Source organism: Malaclemys terrapin, chromosome 1 (assembly GCF_027887155.1).
Source record: "Malaclemys terrapin pileata isolate rMalTer1 chromosome 1, rMalTer1.hap1, whole genome shotgun sequence".
NCBI classification, from domain to species: domain Eukaryota; kingdom Metazoa; phylum Chordata; order Testudines; family Emydidae; genus Malaclemys; species Malaclemys terrapin.
This window is the reverse complement of record NC_071505.1, coordinates 228,413,549-228,431,626: the sequence shown is the minus strand read 5'-3', so window position 1 is coordinate 228,431,626 and position 18,078 is coordinate 228,413,549. Positions and strand designations below refer to the sequence as shown.

General features: G+C 41.1%; 1 protein-coding gene across 1 annotated transcript in view; it reads right to left on the bottom strand.

Annotated features, from left to right (window-relative positions):
- The window catches only part of DHRSX (dehydrogenase/reductase X-linked), a 221,358-nt gene that overhangs the window by 69,101 nt on the left and 134,179 nt on the right, over nt 1–18,078 (bottom strand). The window lies entirely within an intron of this gene.

The following is an 18,078-nucleotide window of genomic DNA, read 5'->3' as shown; positions in this document are numbered from 1 at the left end:
TGCACATTGCAGTGCACAGAAGCTCACCCACACGCTCATGTAATAGACTCATAAACTTTGGCTGAGTTATTGAAGTCCTCAAATCATGGTTTAAAGACTTCAAGTTACAGAGAATCCATCATTTACCCTAGTTTAAACCTGCAAGAGACCCATGCCCTGTGCTGCAGAGGAAGAAAAACAAACAAACAAACAAACCAGGATCTCTGCCAATCTGAGCTGGGGGGAAATTCCTTCTTGACCCCAAATATTGTGATCAGTTAGGCCCTGAGCATGTGGGCAAGACCCACCAGGCAGATGCCTGGAAAAGAATTCTCTGTAGTAACTCAGAGCCCTCCTCATCTAGGGTCCCATCACTGATCATTGGTGATTTTTGCTACTGGCAGTCACCAATGGGCGACATGCCATTGTAGGCAGTCCCATCATACCATCCCCTCCATAAACTAATCAAGCTCAGTCTTGAAGTCAGTTAGGTTTTCTGCCTCCTCTGCTCCCCTTTGAAGACTGTTCCAGAACTCCACTCCTTTGATGGTGAGAAACCTTCGCCTAATTTCGAACCTAAACTTGTTGATGACCAGTTTATATCCATTTGTTCTTGTGTTAACATTGGAATCTAACTTAAATAACTCCTCATAGACTCAGAGATTTTAAGGTCAGAAGGGACCATTATGATCATCTGGTCTGACCCCCTGCATGCTGCAGGCCACAAAGCCGTCCCTACCCCTTTCCCTTGACTCTGCTGTTGAAGTCCCCAAATCCTGTGGCTTAGAGACTTCAATTGGCAGAGAATCCTCCTGCTAGCGATCCCTGCCCCATGCTGCGGAGGAAGGCGAAAAACCTCCAGGGCCTCTGCCAATATACCCTGGAGGAAAATTCCTTCCCGACCCCAAATATGGCAATCAGTAAAACCCCGAGCATGTAGGCAAGAGTCTCCAGCCTGACCCTTGTTAGCCATTATACTATTTACTTGCTATGGCATAGTATTCCTTTGGCTAAAATCATGTTTTTCCATTAAACCATTCCCTCCATAAACTTATCTAGCTTAATCTTAAAACCAGACAGGTCCTTCGCCCCCACCGTTTCCCTCAGAAGCCTGTTCCAACATTTCACCCCTCTGACGGTCAGAAACCTTCGTCTAATTTCAAGCCTAAACTTTCCCACGGCCAGTTTATATCCATTCGTTCTCGTGTCCACATTAGTACTGAGCTGGAATAATTCCTCTCCCTCCCTGGTATTTATCCCTCTGATATATTTAAAGAGAGCAATCATATCCCCCCTCAGCCTTCGTTTGGTTAGGCTAAACAACCCGAGCTCCTCTAGTCTCCTTTCATACGACAGGTTTTCCATTCCTCTGATCATCCTAGTGGCCCTTCTCTGTACCCGTTCCAGTTTGAGTTCATCTTTTTTAAACATGGGAGACCAGAACTGCACACAGTACTCCAAATGAGGTCTCACCAGCGCCTTATACAACGGAAGCAGCACCTCCTTATCCCTACTACTACTCTCCCTCCCTGATATTTATCCTCTGATGTATTTATAGAGAGCAATTGTATCTCCCTTCAGCCTTCTTTTGGTTAGGCTAAACAAGCCAAGCTTTTTGAGTCTCTTCTCATAAAGTAGGTTTTCCATTCCTTGGTCATCCTAGTAGCCCTTCTCTGCACCTGTTCCAGTTTTAATTCATCTTTCTTAAACATGGGAGACCAGCAATGCACACACTATTCCAGATGCGGTCTCACCAGTGCCTTGTAAAATAGTACTAACACTTCCCTGTCTCTAATGGAAATACCTCACCTCATGCATCCTGGGACAGCATTAGCCTTTTTCTCGGCTGCATTATATTGACTGTTCATAGTCATTCTATGATCAACCAAATATACACAGGTCTTTCTCCTACCCCGGTCACTTCCAACTGATAAATCCCCAGCTTATAGCAAAAAATCTTGTTGTTAGTCCCCAAATGCCTGATCTTGCACTTTACATATTAAATTTCATCCCATTTGTATTACTCCAGTTTACAAGGTCATCCAGATCTTCTTGTTATGATATTCTGATCCTACTCCGTATTGGCAATACCTCCCACCTTTGTGTCATCTGCAAAAACTTTTAGCATACTCCCACTTTTTGTGCCAAGGTCAGTAATAAAAATGTTAAACGAGGTTAGCCCCAAGACCGATCCCTGAGGAACTCCACTAGTAACAGCCTCACAGTTCACCTTTCAGTATGACTCATTATGGTCTCCCCTTTAACCAGTTCCTTATCTACCTTTCAATTTCCATATTAATCCCCATCTTCTCCAATTTAACTAATAATTTCCCATGTGAAACTGTATCAAATGTCTTACTGAAATCTAGGTAGATTAGATCTACTTTGTTTCCTTTGTCTAAAAAAATAAGTTATCTTCTCAAAGAAGGAGATCAGGTTGGTCTGGCAAGATCTACCTTTTGTAAAACCATGTTGTATTTTATCCGACTCACTATTCACCGCTATGTACTGAACTACTTTCTCTTTCAAAATTTGTTCCAAGACTTTGCATACAACTGAAATCAAACTAACAGGCCTGTAGTTTCCTGGATCACTTTTTTTCCTTTTCTTAAAATTAGGAACTATATCAGCAATTCTCTTGTCAAAAGGTACGACCCCCGAGTTTACAGATTCCTTGCTATTGGACTTGCAATTTCATGTGCCAGTTCCTTTAATATTATTGGATGGAGATTATCCAGGCCCCGTGATTTAGTCCCTTTAAACTGTTTGAGCTTAACTTCTACCTTGCCTGTGATAATTTCTACCTCCATATCCTTATTACCCGTAGCCACACTACCACTACCTCTAAGTTCTTCATTAGACTCATTCAAAACGGAGGCAAAGTATTTGTTTAGGTTTTTCCCCTTCTTTCAGCTTTTGTTTTTCAAGTTCTTGGTTTTTCACCTTCCAAATATTAGGAATGTCAAGTATGGTCTTCCCTTGTTTTGCTAGGATATCTGTTGAATTGTTCAGAGCATATTTATTGTGAAATATCATACCTTAATTGAAAGAGAGTTGAATCTTTAACAAAAATGTCTTTTATCCACTGTTAATCAGTAATTAAATAGTTGTCAACAAAATGAATAAACATTCAAACATAAAAGAACAAAAATCTTCCCATGTGTTTTAGACAGTCTGATTAAAAATTGCTTCCCCTTTCAGTTGTTCAACTCCCACTCTCTTGACTTTTTTGATGTCACTAGTTCTCTTGTCTAGAATATTACAGGGCAGACGAGACCTGGATGTCTTATGTGAAAAACTAATAACTCTGCTCCCCCCTTGCCGCTCACCCATCAAACTTTTATTTATTTATTCACTTTATTTTTAAAGCAAAACTTTCAGATGTTTTTTATACATCAAAAGGAGGCAAAAGAAAAAAGTGCAACCTCCCTTTTTTGCAGGCTCCCATTAGAAGAGCTATGAAAACTGCATGCCATTTTTAAAAATGTAGACTGACAAACACGGAGAGGGGGGGTTCAACTACACTCTGTAGACTAGTATATGATGTTTCTTCTCTCTTTTGGTTTCTTACACATAAAACGACAATTTGTGCCGATGACACAGGACTATTAAGCTAGCCACTTGGTGATTTGAGATTACTATTTATTGTACTGTAACATACTCAGCTTTACTGTTGTGGTTAGATGTTCGGCTGCGTGCGTGTGTTTAGTTATTACCTTGTACATGTGGGTCACCAGTTTGGTCAGATGTTCAGTTGTTTGTGTGTGTGTGTGTGTGTGTGTGTGTTCTCTCTGTGTGCTGTTCCAGCTCTGCGCAGACAGACAGCACAGCACAGCAGACCTCAAACGAACTGCCCAATGACCACAAGATCCACTAAGGTGCAAAGGCGCCAGGCCAGATTTATTGTTGACAAAACACGGTAATAGCACATTGTAGACGCTACGAGGATACTAAGACATGGAAGCCCGTGACAATGGACGCAGCTCAGTGAATGGCGGGACTTTCCATTCCCCCCTTGGCAGGACAGAGACATTCCCCCTGAGATACATCTTTATACCCTGATGCAAACAAGTTACGTTTGTACCCTTTGACATAATTAGTTACTGTTCCTTGACCTGGCTAGCTATTACCTGGCACATGTTGGTTTAATTAAAACATTTTTATTACTTACTGTTATCCTGACCTTATCTTTTAGGAGGGATCAGTATGTTTCTGTTATCCAGGGGGAATGTTTTTGTACCATCCTTGATATCGGGATGTTCTGGTACCACTTGATATCGGGATGTGTTTGCGTAAGTACTCTGTGCTTAGCACTTCTTAGGAATGTGTATTTCTGCAATATCAGCCCTGTTCTTGCCAGATTTTGTGAGCAGGTTCTGCCTCATACCAGGACTCTGATATGAGGGCTTATGTTTCAGGCTCTCTTCCTACTACAACTGTTACCTCATTGTTCCCTTTCCCACTTATTCATCTAATCCACATGTTTTATATGGTCATAAGATAGACTGTGAGTTCTTTGGGGTATGATTGTGTGTACAGAGTGCATTACAGCTAAACCCTAACCCCTGATTGGGGCCTCTAGGAACTCCAGCAATCCACATAAAAAACAGTAATAACACTTATTCAAATTCATTACAGCAGAATAGTTTTCCAGTTTGAAACTGGGGGGAGGGATAGCTCAGTGGTTTGAGAATTGGCCTACTAAACCCACGGTTATGAGTTCAGTTCTTGAGGGGGCCACTTAGGGATCTGGGGCAAAAATCAGTACTTGGTCCTGCTAGTGAAGGCAGGGGGCTGGAGTTGATGACCTTTCGAGGTCCCTTCCAGTTCTATGAGATAGGTATATCTCAAACAGCTTTAGAACTTCAGACACAAATGAAGTTTCCAACTGGTTGTCAATTATGTCAGACTACTGTCAATATATGGTTAGATCTAACTCTATATATGGTTAGATCTGGGTGCTTTCCTTGATTTTATTTGTATACTGCATTTGCAAGTGGCAATGAGACAACAGACAACATATTTCTAGGGGATTACTGCACACTGAAAGTGGATACAGCCATTCCTTCTTTGGCCTTCTTGCTGTATAAAGCCACATGAGCAATGCTGTAATCTCCCAGGTAGTTACTACCTGTTGTGTCCTGTTGCTTAGTAACTAATAATGCACGGTTATAACTCTGAACAGTATTGACTACCATCTCAATCTTTCCTTTATGTGTGCAAAGAGAAATATCAAAAAATACTGCATCTACCGTAGCTTTTTATTTCTCCAATCGGCTCTAACCCCCCAATAGAAGAGAATTAGGAAAAGAATGGTCGCCTCTTCCATGGGAGATATGCATGCACCATGAAAGGAGGAGTTCCTTTTAATACAATATAACAATAGACACAAAGCACTCGTGACTAGAGCTGAGCAACATTTTTTTGGTGAATAAACTATACACCAAAAACTATTGAGTTCATTGAACGTTTTGACCAGACTGAGAAATCGCAACGGTTCTGAAATGTTGAAACAAAACATTTCATTTTGACCCAATTCAAAATTTTAACAAAAGCAAAGGGGAACTAGATTCACAAAATAGCTTGAGAGTGGTGGGAAAGAAAGATCATCATCATCAGGGCCGATGCAAGGAAGTTTCGTGCCCTAGGCGAAACTTCCAGCTTGTCCCCCCCCCAGCCTTACGGCAGCTCCCCCACCCTGCCCTGAGGCGCCCCCCTCATCCTGAGGCGCCCCTCCCCCCCCCGCGGCAGCTCCCCACCCCAGGGAGCCGTGCGGCAGCTCCTCATCCCAGCTCACCTCTGCTCTGTCTCCTCCCCTAGCACGCCGCCCCCGCTCTAATTCTCCTCCCCTCCCAGGTTTGCGGCACCAAACAGCTGATTGGCGCTGCAAGCCTGGGAGGCGGGAGAAGTGGAGCGGCGACCGCGCACTCGGGGAGGGGACATAGGAATGCTGTAAAAAAAAAAAAAAAGGCACCACTTTTTGGCACCCCCAAATCTTGGCGCCCTAGGCAACCGCCTATTTTGCCTTAATGGTAGCACTTGCCCTGATCATCATCCTTGTAGCCTTTAGCCCAGTGGGTAGGGTACCCACCTGGGATGTGGGTGTTCAATTTCCCCCTCTTAACTAATGAGGAGAAAGGTGAATGTGCTAACCACTGGGCTTTGGAGTATTCTGGCATAGGTTTTTCCTCAGTCTCTCCTACTGAAGCTGTTTCACTTTTTATAAAAAATTAAATAGTCATTGGAGCAGGAACTTGATTTTGGGTCTTCCACATTCTCGGAAAGTGAAATAACCACCAAGCTATAGAGCCATTCTCACTCTTTTCCCCTGGCCCAATGACTATACATGGCCATTCATAGTCATTCATAATGACAATGACAAAGTATTTAACACAATGGGGCTCTGATCCATGAATGGGGCCTCTGGGCATTACCACAATACTACTAATATTGTTTTCTTGCTTCAGGCTCACTTCTTGGCAAATGTATAATGATATTTTGTAACTTCATCATTTTAAAATTCCTTCCGTCAAAAGATCTCAACACAGGTCACAAAAATGAATAAACTAACCCTCACGAAGTAGGGAATACTAATCTTAGTTTGCTCATAAGGCAGAGAGATTAAGGACCAGAAGCTGACACTCTTACTCACGTGTAGTAGTACCTTACTCTGATAGTAGTTCTACTGAAATAAATGGAACTTTTTGGAGATTAAGGTGCTACTCCACATGAGAATGTCTGAATATGGCCCTAAGTGAATTGCCCACGGTCTTGCAGTGCATCAGTAGCAGAGCAGAGAATAGAAACCAGATCTCCTTTCTCCTATGGTTTGTTCTTTTAGCCTGAGTACTAGATTAAAGAATTGCATATTAAGAATCTAAATGATACTGCCAGATTATAACAGTTTTAAGTATAGTCACATTTACCATCCCCATATGTTTTTTTTTAACTGCCCTTTAACCAAACCCAACATTTAGCAATAGAGACGAGACAAATGCCTGCAGATTAAGGGCTTCTCTACAGAGTGGGGTAATGCGCACTAAAGGAGTTGTATTTTCTAAAGTGCACTAATGTGATGCGCATTTATTGGTCCGTGTAGAAAAGCCCTTAACCTCCAGTCATGAGTCTTGTGCATGTCAGTGTGCTCACCCCACTGCGTAGTTAAGCCTTAACTTTGCAATAGCTTTGTTACTTGACCAATATAATGAGAAACAACAGCTCATGAAGTTTTTCATGTATAGCAGGTCTGGGCAAAGAAAGCAAACTTTAGCTTTGATGGAATACAATCAAAGTTGATACTTCTCCAAATTAAAGCGGATACCAATATTAGGCAAAAAATATTTTTAGCATTTTCAGCTTATCAGTCCATTAGGCCTCAAATCATTCATGTCCCCAGAATTGTTAACAAGTGTAATTTTGTTTATGTTCTAAGTTTATTAGCATAATAGGTCTTTAAAACTAATCAGTCCTTGGCTTTGCATGTGGCTTTCAAATTCTCAAACAAAAACAGAGCAAGAACTGTAGGATTTGGAATTTAGGAAGAGGAACACTAGCAGCTAATGCTGCTGAATCATCATAATCATTTCTAACACTATTCCGTTCAGCAGTTCCTTCTTCTATTCTTTCACACACAGACATTCACTTCTAGAGTGACACAGGTGCCTGTATTTCTTTCCTCTGTGTGGGTATGTCTGACACTCTGATCTAGGTAATACCTTCACTAAAAGCAAAGCAATTACATCTTTGTCAGATGCTAGCTAAAATATTCACACAGAATGAAAAAAAAAAAAAAGATTTGACTATTACTTTGCTGTAATCTGGGGACACCTAACTCAATACTCAGAAAGTTATTAGCTAATTACACACCAATGGAGTGTAACGGAGCAAAAAGAAAACCAGAATTCAGTCTGTGCTTATTCATACCCAGACATGCATGTTTGATATTATTGATATTGCTGCTTTGCCCAATGTGACAAATTTTTTAACATATATTTATTCTATTGTCGCATTTTGCTTAAGCAGGTACTGGCTGTACCTCAACATCATAACAATGCCTGCTTTAAATCTTCTGTACATAAAAATCAAACAAAATGACTAACAACAAACTGCAAAATGTACGTAGCTGGAGACAGAATGGTCATCACAAACCTGGCAAGCACAATCTCACCTGTATCTGTGGCACACCCACCTTCAAACTTCTATCCAGAACAATTGGATGCTATATGGGAGGTAAGGAGCTTTGAACTTCCGCCACCTCAAGCTAAATGGTCGTAAGGAAACTCTTTGCTCTCCCCCCTTTTACAGATCATTAACAATATAGCTAACCAAAGTTGATCCTTGTATAGATCAACTCTCTGTTTAAACAGGTTTCTGTAATGTTCAAAAAAAGAGAAGAAAATCCAAACTCACCACATCTCAAAGTGCACCCTTGTGATGTCATAACATGGGTGCCAAAGTGCATAAGTAGAAATTGTGAACTTTCCAAGACAGTATACGGTAAGTCCTTGGTTAAGATCAGTAATAGTGGCATTCTCCAGCCTATTCATTGCAATATGACTTTTGTGGAGGGTGTTTAAGGAATACTGTATTTAGAAATTCTTGGTGGATAATTATTTGCACATGCTTTTTTCCAGAACTGTTTGAACATTGTCTGTTCAAAAGAAATAATTGAAAAAACAGTTTATAGTGCCACTTCTTAACTACGTAGCTTTGACTTATTGTACTAAGAGAGAAGGGAAAAAAATCTCAGGATTTACGTTTCAGGAGTTACTTTAACAAAAATAAAAAGGCTAAAACTGAAAGGATTTTTTTTTTTTAAAGTGCAGCTTGACTTACCCATTTTCACCTCCTATAACTTAACCTTCTTGGTGAGTATATTTATATATATAAAAAAGGAGTTTAGCAGAATTAAATGTCATAGTCCACTGACCCTCTTGTGTGTCAAATTCAGCCAGTTCTACTGCAAGACTTGGTCCTCAAATAAGCAAAATTTAGAATAAGAGCTCTGCTTTCAACTTCCATCACTAGCAACTGCTCCACTTACTGCCAAAATAGTACATCATTATAACAGACTTTCCAGACTGATTCACAGTTCAGTCACCTTTCCAGAGCACATATCACAGAATGGTGGTGCAAAAAGTAGTTCAGATAAAGGCTGAGAACTATTCAAGCATGATTGCCTCAAACTATTTATACCACAAATTGTGTGTTATTTGAAACAAGCTCCCCCCCCCCAAAATGTATATATTACAGGTACAGTATGCATGTGTTTCATAAACACATGTAAATACACTGCCTTGCTGTATGATATTTGCATATGTTTGAGGCGCAATATGGACAGGGCTTGAAAAACTGAGCAGCCACCATCTAACCAGAGGCCTAAACCTACTCGCTAGAGGCAGATACAAAAAATGAGAGGAAGGATGATACCTGCAAGGTCCAGGGGCAGTCCCAGGTGAGAAAGCTGGGTAAGAAGCCTTGGAGAAGGGTTCCTCTAGGGAGGGAGTTTTTCCCTGATTAGTTATAACAGCCTATGAGTATTAGATGATTGTTACATCTGAAGCTCACTCCTATGGCTGCTGTCCCCTCCCCACATTCCAGAGCCTCCTGGTTGATGGGTATGTCCATTGCTTTCCTTATATTCAGGTCCCTGCTGCAGTGAAAGGTGCGGGAGGTCTCTGCTATCCTGACAGACTCTTGCTTACTAGGAGGAGATTCTCTGTAGCTCTGCCCCTTCCCCAGACTGGTTTTGGGGGGTTCCCCTCTTTCCTGGGTGTCTTTAGGATCTGCCTCTGACCTTTCTGTAGCTTTAGGGTGACATTGACGAGGCTTTGTCAAATTTTCAGCTGTCCAGAGGATTCTGAATGGCACCAGAGTGAAAATGACCAGAGACTTAACAGTTTCACTCTGCAGATGTGGTTTGGCAAAAGTAGGTGCAGGAGCAGGGGCACCGGAGTTGCCTGTTAGAAGACTCAGGAAGATAGCTATGCATCAGTTCACATTTGGAAAATTTTCTCCACAACCAAAAGGGTTAGAAACAACCTGGATCTGGCTTGAAAAGTCCCATTTGCATCACTGGGATGGTACAAAGGGAACTTACAGGTGCTCTAATGAAACAGCTGAGGATTCCTCTGTCAAAAGTGAATCTCTTGTTGAAAGAAAGAAACTGCTTGGAATCTCCTTGCCCCTATTAGCTGAGGAAGTTTTCCTACTTGACCCAGGTGAATGGGTTTTTGAAACAGTGAATATGGACACTTTTCATTCCTATAATTAACAAGCTGCAAATTGTTTTTTTCACCCTCCACAGTTGACATTCTGTCCCCTTGTGCAGAGGGCCAGCACAAGACCTACTCTATGCATCACTTACATTCCACTTATGCCTGCAAAATAGGGCTTAATGTGGGGCATAAGTGGTACATTGTCCTTGTAGTGGCTCTTCCCCCAATAGAGGAGTGAATTTCACTTATATGCAAAACTTTTTCCAAGCAATGCATAGGTATTTGCCATCAAATACAATACAAAAGAAAAGAAATAGTGATCCCTGCTGATTCTTGTTAGTTTGTTCTCATGGCTGCATAAAATTCAAACTAAGTACGGTACCTTAAAAGAACAGGTTCTTGTAAATTGAAGATAAATAAGGTATGAGAAATTCTCTTTTGTTCCTTCCCATCAAACATTTAAAGTGATTATAGGTTTCTCCAACAATGTGCTAAAAGTTTTAAAAACCTGTGGGGAAACTAAAGCTTATCTTTACCCCTTGAGAGGTTGAATGGAAAAATCAGCATCCCAGCACAAGTATATATTATTAAAGATGGTAAAAATCAGCAGGGCAGAAGCAGGACAAAATGAAAATATACTTCACAGTTAGCTAGGACTGACACAATACCAGATTGACCAAATAACAGTCAAGCATACCCAGACACAGGGCCAAATCCTAAAACGGTGTAAATTGCTGAAGTTCAGTGAGTCAATGGTGCTCAGCCCAATGATATAAGGTGAGGTTCTAGTTCAAACTTTGCAAACCACAACCTCTATCATCTCTTTTAAATTTCCCAACTCTAGAGTTGCGATTTGCAGTGCATTCTGGGTGCAAAGGCCAAAAGCTAAGACATTTTAGATATGTCGACACTGGCCCTATAGATGTAATTTGCAGCGGAGGCAGACATACCTGCACTAGCTCTGATTGAGCTAGAATGCTACAAATAGTTTAGCTGCAGTGCCACAAGAAACAGGTGGGCTAGCTGCCCTAGCATGATCCTGTCTGAAATCATAGGCACATACTCAGAGCGGCTAGCTGGTCTTGCCGCTGGCACTTCTACTTTTAGCATGCTAGCTCGATCAGAGTTAGTGCAAGTATGTCTACACAGGCTGGAAATTACACCTACAGCTCAAGTATAGACTTACCCTTTGAATCATATACATATTCTATTGATCAAGATTTCTAAAAAACAGAGATATGTGCAGGAACAAGAGAGCTGGGCAGAGAGCAAGAGGGCCCGGTTTAAAAAGTAACAATCAGGACTTCAGAACCTTTTCTGAAAAGTGCACATACTCCAAATTACGCACCCAGCTCTTCTCACAAAGTGTTCACCCCTAAGACTTACAGAATTTGTGTTTTCTGTATGCACAATGTGCCGTTTGCAAGTATGCATGCACTTACTAAATCAAATCCACTTTTTCTGCAAAGCTAGCAAAGCCTCTAGTCCCCAATTAAGGCAATTTACATACCAGATTTCAACTTCAGCCATCTTTTTTGTATCCCTGCTCCATAGTCCCTTCCTCCCGCAAAAAGTGTTAGGATTTTTTTAAAAAATAAAGTGATGTCCCTTCATAAAAAACATAAGAATGGCCATACTGGGTCAGTCCAAAGGTCCACCTAGCCCAGCATCCTGTCTTCTGACAGTGGCCATTACCAGGTGCCCCAGAGGGAATGAACAGAACAGGTAATCATCAAATGATCCATCCCCTGTCACCCATTCCCAGCTTCTGACAAACATCCCTGCTCATCCTGGCTAATAGCCATTGATGGACCTATCCTGAAGGAACTTTAGTTTTTTTTTTAAACCTTGTTATAGTCTTGGCCTTCACAATATCCTCTGGCAAAGAGTTCCACAGGTTGACGATGCGTTGTGTGAAAAAAATACTTCCTTTTATTTGTTTTAAACCTGCTGCCTATTAATTTAATTTGGTGACCCCTAGTTCTTGTGTTATGAAAAGGAGTAAATAACACTTCTTTATTTAATTTCTCTGTCATGATTTTACAGACCTCTCATATCCCCCCTTAATAATCTCTTTTCCAAGCTGAAAAATCCCAGTCTTATTAATCTCTCCTCATATGGAACCTGTTCCATATTCCTAATCATTTTTGTTTCCCTTTTCTGGACCTTTTCTAATTCCAATATACCTTTTTTGAGATGGGGCACCCCACCTAACTCAAAAAGAAAGGGCCCAAACTTCCCAGAAGCATTCACTTTTGGACAGAGACTGAAGAGGGGAAGTTAGCTAAAAAGGTGATTTTTTCAGAAAATTATGAATGTGTGCAAATGGGAGTTTACAATGGACAACTTAATTACAAGCTTAGCTGTAGTATTCACTATATTAGCACATCAGAACTTCCTTTAGATGAGGGAGCTCCCATGCAGATTAGTGAGCTTTATGGATTGCCAGATGCAGGAATGGGGTCAATGCTAGTGACGTCACAGTGCTCACACATTTCTCAAGGCTTGGCCATATAAATTCCATTGTTGCCATTGACGATGCTTCTATTCTTTTGTCTTGGATGTTACTACAAAGAAGGAGGCTTTACTGAAATGTGAATTAGATAGATCCTCTTGTAGGTGTAATTCATTGCCCCATGTTCTTGATTTTTTAAAACCACACAAAATTATATCCTTAAATGTAGCAGGTCTGCTTGTTTAGACAAATACAAGTTAAGACAAACTGGCTGGTAATGGAACTGAAAACATGAATATATTCTTTTCAAAGGAGCACCCAAACAAATCTTTTCTAGTATGCTGAAAAGAGGTTTCTCTACAGAGACAAATACAGCAAATAAGGTTGGAGAGCTACAATAATTCACTCTTAATAAGACCTGTAGTCAACGTTGTGTCTAAATCTCACACTTACACCTTCAAGATGGTGTTCAGTTTTAAGATAAGAAAACCATTATATGATGGCAGGATAGTTTTCCCATTGGCTACATCTCCTGGAAAGAGCTTACAATACTGGAGAAATCCAGAAAGATGTAACTGTTTAACCTTTCAACACCACAGGATAAGAGCAATCTTCTTTGTGTATAGGTATTATTGTAATACAGCTCTGTATCACCAGCAAAACACCTTGGAGTTCTGTGATCTCTGAGCTAATAGAAGTAGGTTGGTTATGGTTATACTTAATACTTCAAAGATCAAAAATTCTCTTGTGGAGGTCAAATCATTTTTAAATGAACGATTAAAAGTCAATATTTTTTCACTCTAGGCAAGGATATCTTAAGGGATGTACAGTATGTTCAATATTTCTGTGCCCGATTTGACACTGACAAGACACACAAAGAGACTATTTTCCCTTTAAATTACCTTTTGAGAGTAGAAAGACATGTCAGTGCAAAACACTGCCATACCTGAACAAATGTGTCTTAGGAAAGTGTTTCTTATTCAAGAAAAAATATGCTAAGTGATTACTTCATCAACAATATATATTTTTTCCTGGCTGGAAATATTGGGAATAGCCTTACAACTATAACACATTAGAAACGAGAATATATCATTTGGGGTAGGAATGCGGGGACTTCTAGGTTGTTTAACAGCAGATTTTAGATACTGCATTAAAAAGTTCACAAGGTTAAAAAAGAATAATTCCATACAGAGGGTGTAAAAACCAGAAAGAGGTCTGGTCTTTCTGGATGTGTGTTATGTTTCTTATATAACTGAATCACACGGAAAAAAAATCAAGCTTCTCCACGCATTTGTACCTTAGTTTAAAGCAGAAAAGAGGCTATCTACTCTCTCTCCCTCTTCCTTAAGAGGTTATTGTACATAAAAAGACAGAACAGTGTTGCAACCATAAAACATTTTAACCTAGTTTCCTCCCCATTAACTAAGCCACAGATATACATACATGTTGCTATACTCGGAATGCCCTTCATTCCAGTCTAGTAAGCAGAAGTACTGTGGAACTGATACACAAATATCCAACCTAATTACTGTAACTTAGAAGATCTGGAATCTAACTTTTTGTGATGGGGGAGGAAGGAGGTCTTCAATTTCCTTCCCCTTCTCCCTGCCCAAGGGATCATTTATTTCTCTAAGACAATGACAAAAGAATGTTCTTAGCCAGTCCAAGTAGGAAAAAGACTATCTGGCTAGCTCTCTTGGTCCCCCATGACTGCATCTTTATGTATTTAACCTGAAAACACACCCCTAGGAGGTAGGAGCTGTCAATCCACAGCTATGAGATGAGCAGGCAGGTTTCCAGCAAAATAGATCATGCACGGACCAGATAGCAACGCTCCACATCATAGTCGAGCAGTCTATGGAATGGAACTCCTCGTTGTACATCAACTTTGTTGACTATGAGAAAGCATTCGATAGCGTGGATCGAGAGACTCTCTGGAAGCTCCTTCGGCACTAAGGCATCCGAGCAAAGATGGTTAATTTGATTAAGAACTTATATGACGGCATACATTGTAGAGTGATCCATGGAGGGCAGCTTACAAACAGCTTCCAGGTGTGAACTGGAGTCAGACAAGGATGTTGGTTGTCACCATTTCTTTCTCCTTGTCATTGATTGGATTATGAAGACATCCACTTATAAGCGCAAGAACGGAATCCAGTGGACGTTGTGGACCCAGCTTGATGACCTGGACTTTGCTGACTTTCTTTCACATAGCAAACAGCAGATGCAAGAGAAGACTAACGTAGTGGCAGCCAGGTCATCACAGGTTGGCCTCAACATCCACAAGGACAAGACCAAGATCCTCAAGATTAATTCCATCAGTAATGACCCAGTCACACTGAATGGAAGCCCTCTGGAAGAAGTGCAGTCCTTCACCTACCTAGGCAGCAACATCGACCAACAGGGTGGCACAGACGCAGACATCAAAGCAAGGATCGGTAAGGCAAGAGCAGCTTTCTTACAGCTCAAGAACATCTGGAGCTCCAGAGAGCTGTCTTTGGCAACAAAGATTAGACTGTTCAACTCCAATGTGAAATCAGTCTTATTATATGGAGCTGAAACCTGGAACAACTAAAACAACGACCAGGAAGATCCAGACCTTCATAAATAGTTGCCTTAGAAGGATTCTCCAGATCCGCTGGCCAGACACCATCAGCAACATCTACCTCTTGGAGAGGACCCGTCAACTTCCAGCAGAGGAAGAAATTGGAAGGAGAATGTGGGGCTGGATAGGACACACACTACGCAAGCAGCCAACCAACATCACTAGACAGGCATTGCAGTGGAACCCCCAAGGCAAGTGGAAAAGAGGCCATCCAAGAAACACCTGGTGACGCGACCTTCAGGCTGATAGCATAAAAATGGACTATACCTGGAACCAGCTAGAGCAAATGGCCCAGGATAGAGGACTCTGGAGATCTGTGGTTGGCGGCCCATACCCCGATTGGGGTGACGGGCATGAGTGAGTGAGTGAGGAGGTAGGGCAGTACTATCATCCCTGTTTTACAAATGGGGAACTAAAACACAGAGAGAGTATGCAACTTGCCCAATGTTATACGGGAAGCCTGTGCTGGAGCACAGATAATTGCATCACAGTCTCCTAAGCCCCGGGCTAGTGCCCTAATCATGGGACCATCCTTCCTCTCTCTTTCATTAGGTTATGCCATGTTTACTGCATACATGGCATATACATGTGGCCATTCCACATTTCTGTGCATGAACATCACAGTCAGTCGGCAGTGGGAAAGATAGCTGCTTATTTATGAAGCTACTGCAGCTAGCAAATGAAATAGAAAGAGAGCCTAAGACATAAGACCTCGTAGCAGAGGCCTGGTATAAGGCAGAACCTGTTCACACAATCTGGCAAGAACAGGGCTGATATTGCAGAAATACACATTCCTAAAAAGTGCTAAGCACAAAGTACTTGCGCAAACACATCCCGATATCAAGTGGTACCAGAACATTCTGATAACATTCCCCAAGGATAAGAGAAACATACTAACCCCTCCTAAAAGATAAGGTCAGAATAACAAAATAAAAATGTTTTAATCAAACCAACATGTACAAGGTAATAAGTAGCCATGTCAGGGGAGCAGTAACTATGTCAAAGGCAATGCTAGTTTGTATCAGGGTATAAAGATGTATCTTTGGCCAGCCGGGGGGAATGGAGAGCCTAAGACAGCAACCAGTGGGTAGACAAAAATGTTTAATCATCCCTCTTGCCTTCCTTGTTCTTACTTTGGAATAAACACAGTGACAGAATTTGCCATCTGGAGCAGTGGGAAGAATGTGATCCCTTCCAAGTACAGGCCAGTTTGACGAGCCACTGCCCCAAGAGGTCAGCCAAGAATATTATCATTTTTCTTTGGAAATACCGTTGCATTAAATTTAGATCAGTGGTTCTCAACCAGGGGTACTCAGAGGCCTTTCAGGGAGGTACATCAACTCATCTAGATATTTGCCTACTTTTACAACAGGCTACATAAAAATATACACTGAAATGTAAGTACAATATTTATATTCCAATTGATTTATTTTATAATCATACGGTAAAAATGAGAAAGTAAGCAATTTTTCAGTAATAGTGTGCTGTGACACTTGTATTTTTAGATCTGATTTTGTATGTTTTTAAGTGAGGAAACTTGGGGGTACACAAGACAAATGAGACTCTTGAAAGGGGTACAGTAGTCTGTAAAGGTTGGGAGACACTGATTTAGACAGAATAAATGGGCAAAAGGTTTTAGCATAACCTAATCACTGTCCAACATTAAAAAGTGGTAACCAAGGTTTGGTATACAGAGATCTCAGCCTCTTTGGTACCATGGCACAAACATTCTAAAAATCCTTTTAACCCTTTATTCAAGATACAGAAAAGAAGAAAAAACAGGTAAAGTATTTGAAATGTAAAGTATTAAGTACAGCTTTCATTTTAATAACATCCCTTGTTCCCTTTCTGTTTGACAAGTGTCTTAAATGGTAATAATTGTCCTTTTGGATAAAAGAGAAGTAATGAGTTTACATGAGCTGGAGCTGTTGTTCAACTCCAATCCCATTTCATCTCAGGTGGTGTTTGGGATTGATCTGGAGCTGATAGGGATGGCAATGTCATCTGAATCCCTCTCTCTGACCCGGGTTAGACATCTCTTAGGATTGTAATGAAACAGTGGGGGTGCAAGTCATGATGATGAAGCTTGCTCCAGTAGCCTCTGCTGTTCTTCTTTTCTTGTCCTCCCGAAGTCTCTTTCTTTAAGAGCCCACAAAGGGAGGGATGCATGGAATAGTCCATCCCCCCATTACTTTGTCCACCAATTTGGCCTAATATCCAGCACACCAATTTTGGTTCATTGGTTTCTGATTTTTTACCTTCTTCTATTTTTACCAAGAATGATTTCAACATAGTCCTTGAATCATAGCAGTGTGGCCTTTTTTTCAGACTAATTTAGTCTCTCTGATTCTCTTGCACCTGTTTAAAACATTCATTACTGAAAGCAACTTGACCTACTTTTCATCATCTGTAATTACAAGTTGTTATAACATCTTATGAACTTTCATGTACTTTTTACAATTGCGCTTACAATTAGGGTAAATTTGTAGGCCCAATTATGACAACACTAAAGGTACATCTACACTGCACGCTTCTTTCAATGGCATGTAGAGTACATATGCACCTAGCATCCCTAGCATGGGTTAAATGAGTAAAGACACAAGTACATACCCTACATGGTGCTATACTACTCTCCTAAGCCATGCCTCCCTGTCTACATGCTATTTTTAGCAGTGTAGTGTCCCACTGCTGGAGTCTCTCCCTGCCTCAGGAAGGCTCTGGCAGGGGCAGTAGCAAAAGGCTTTGGCAGCTCTCTGATGCCAGAGCCTTCCCCATCACAGGAAAAGACTCCAGCAGCAGGGACACAGTGGGGAAAGGCTCTG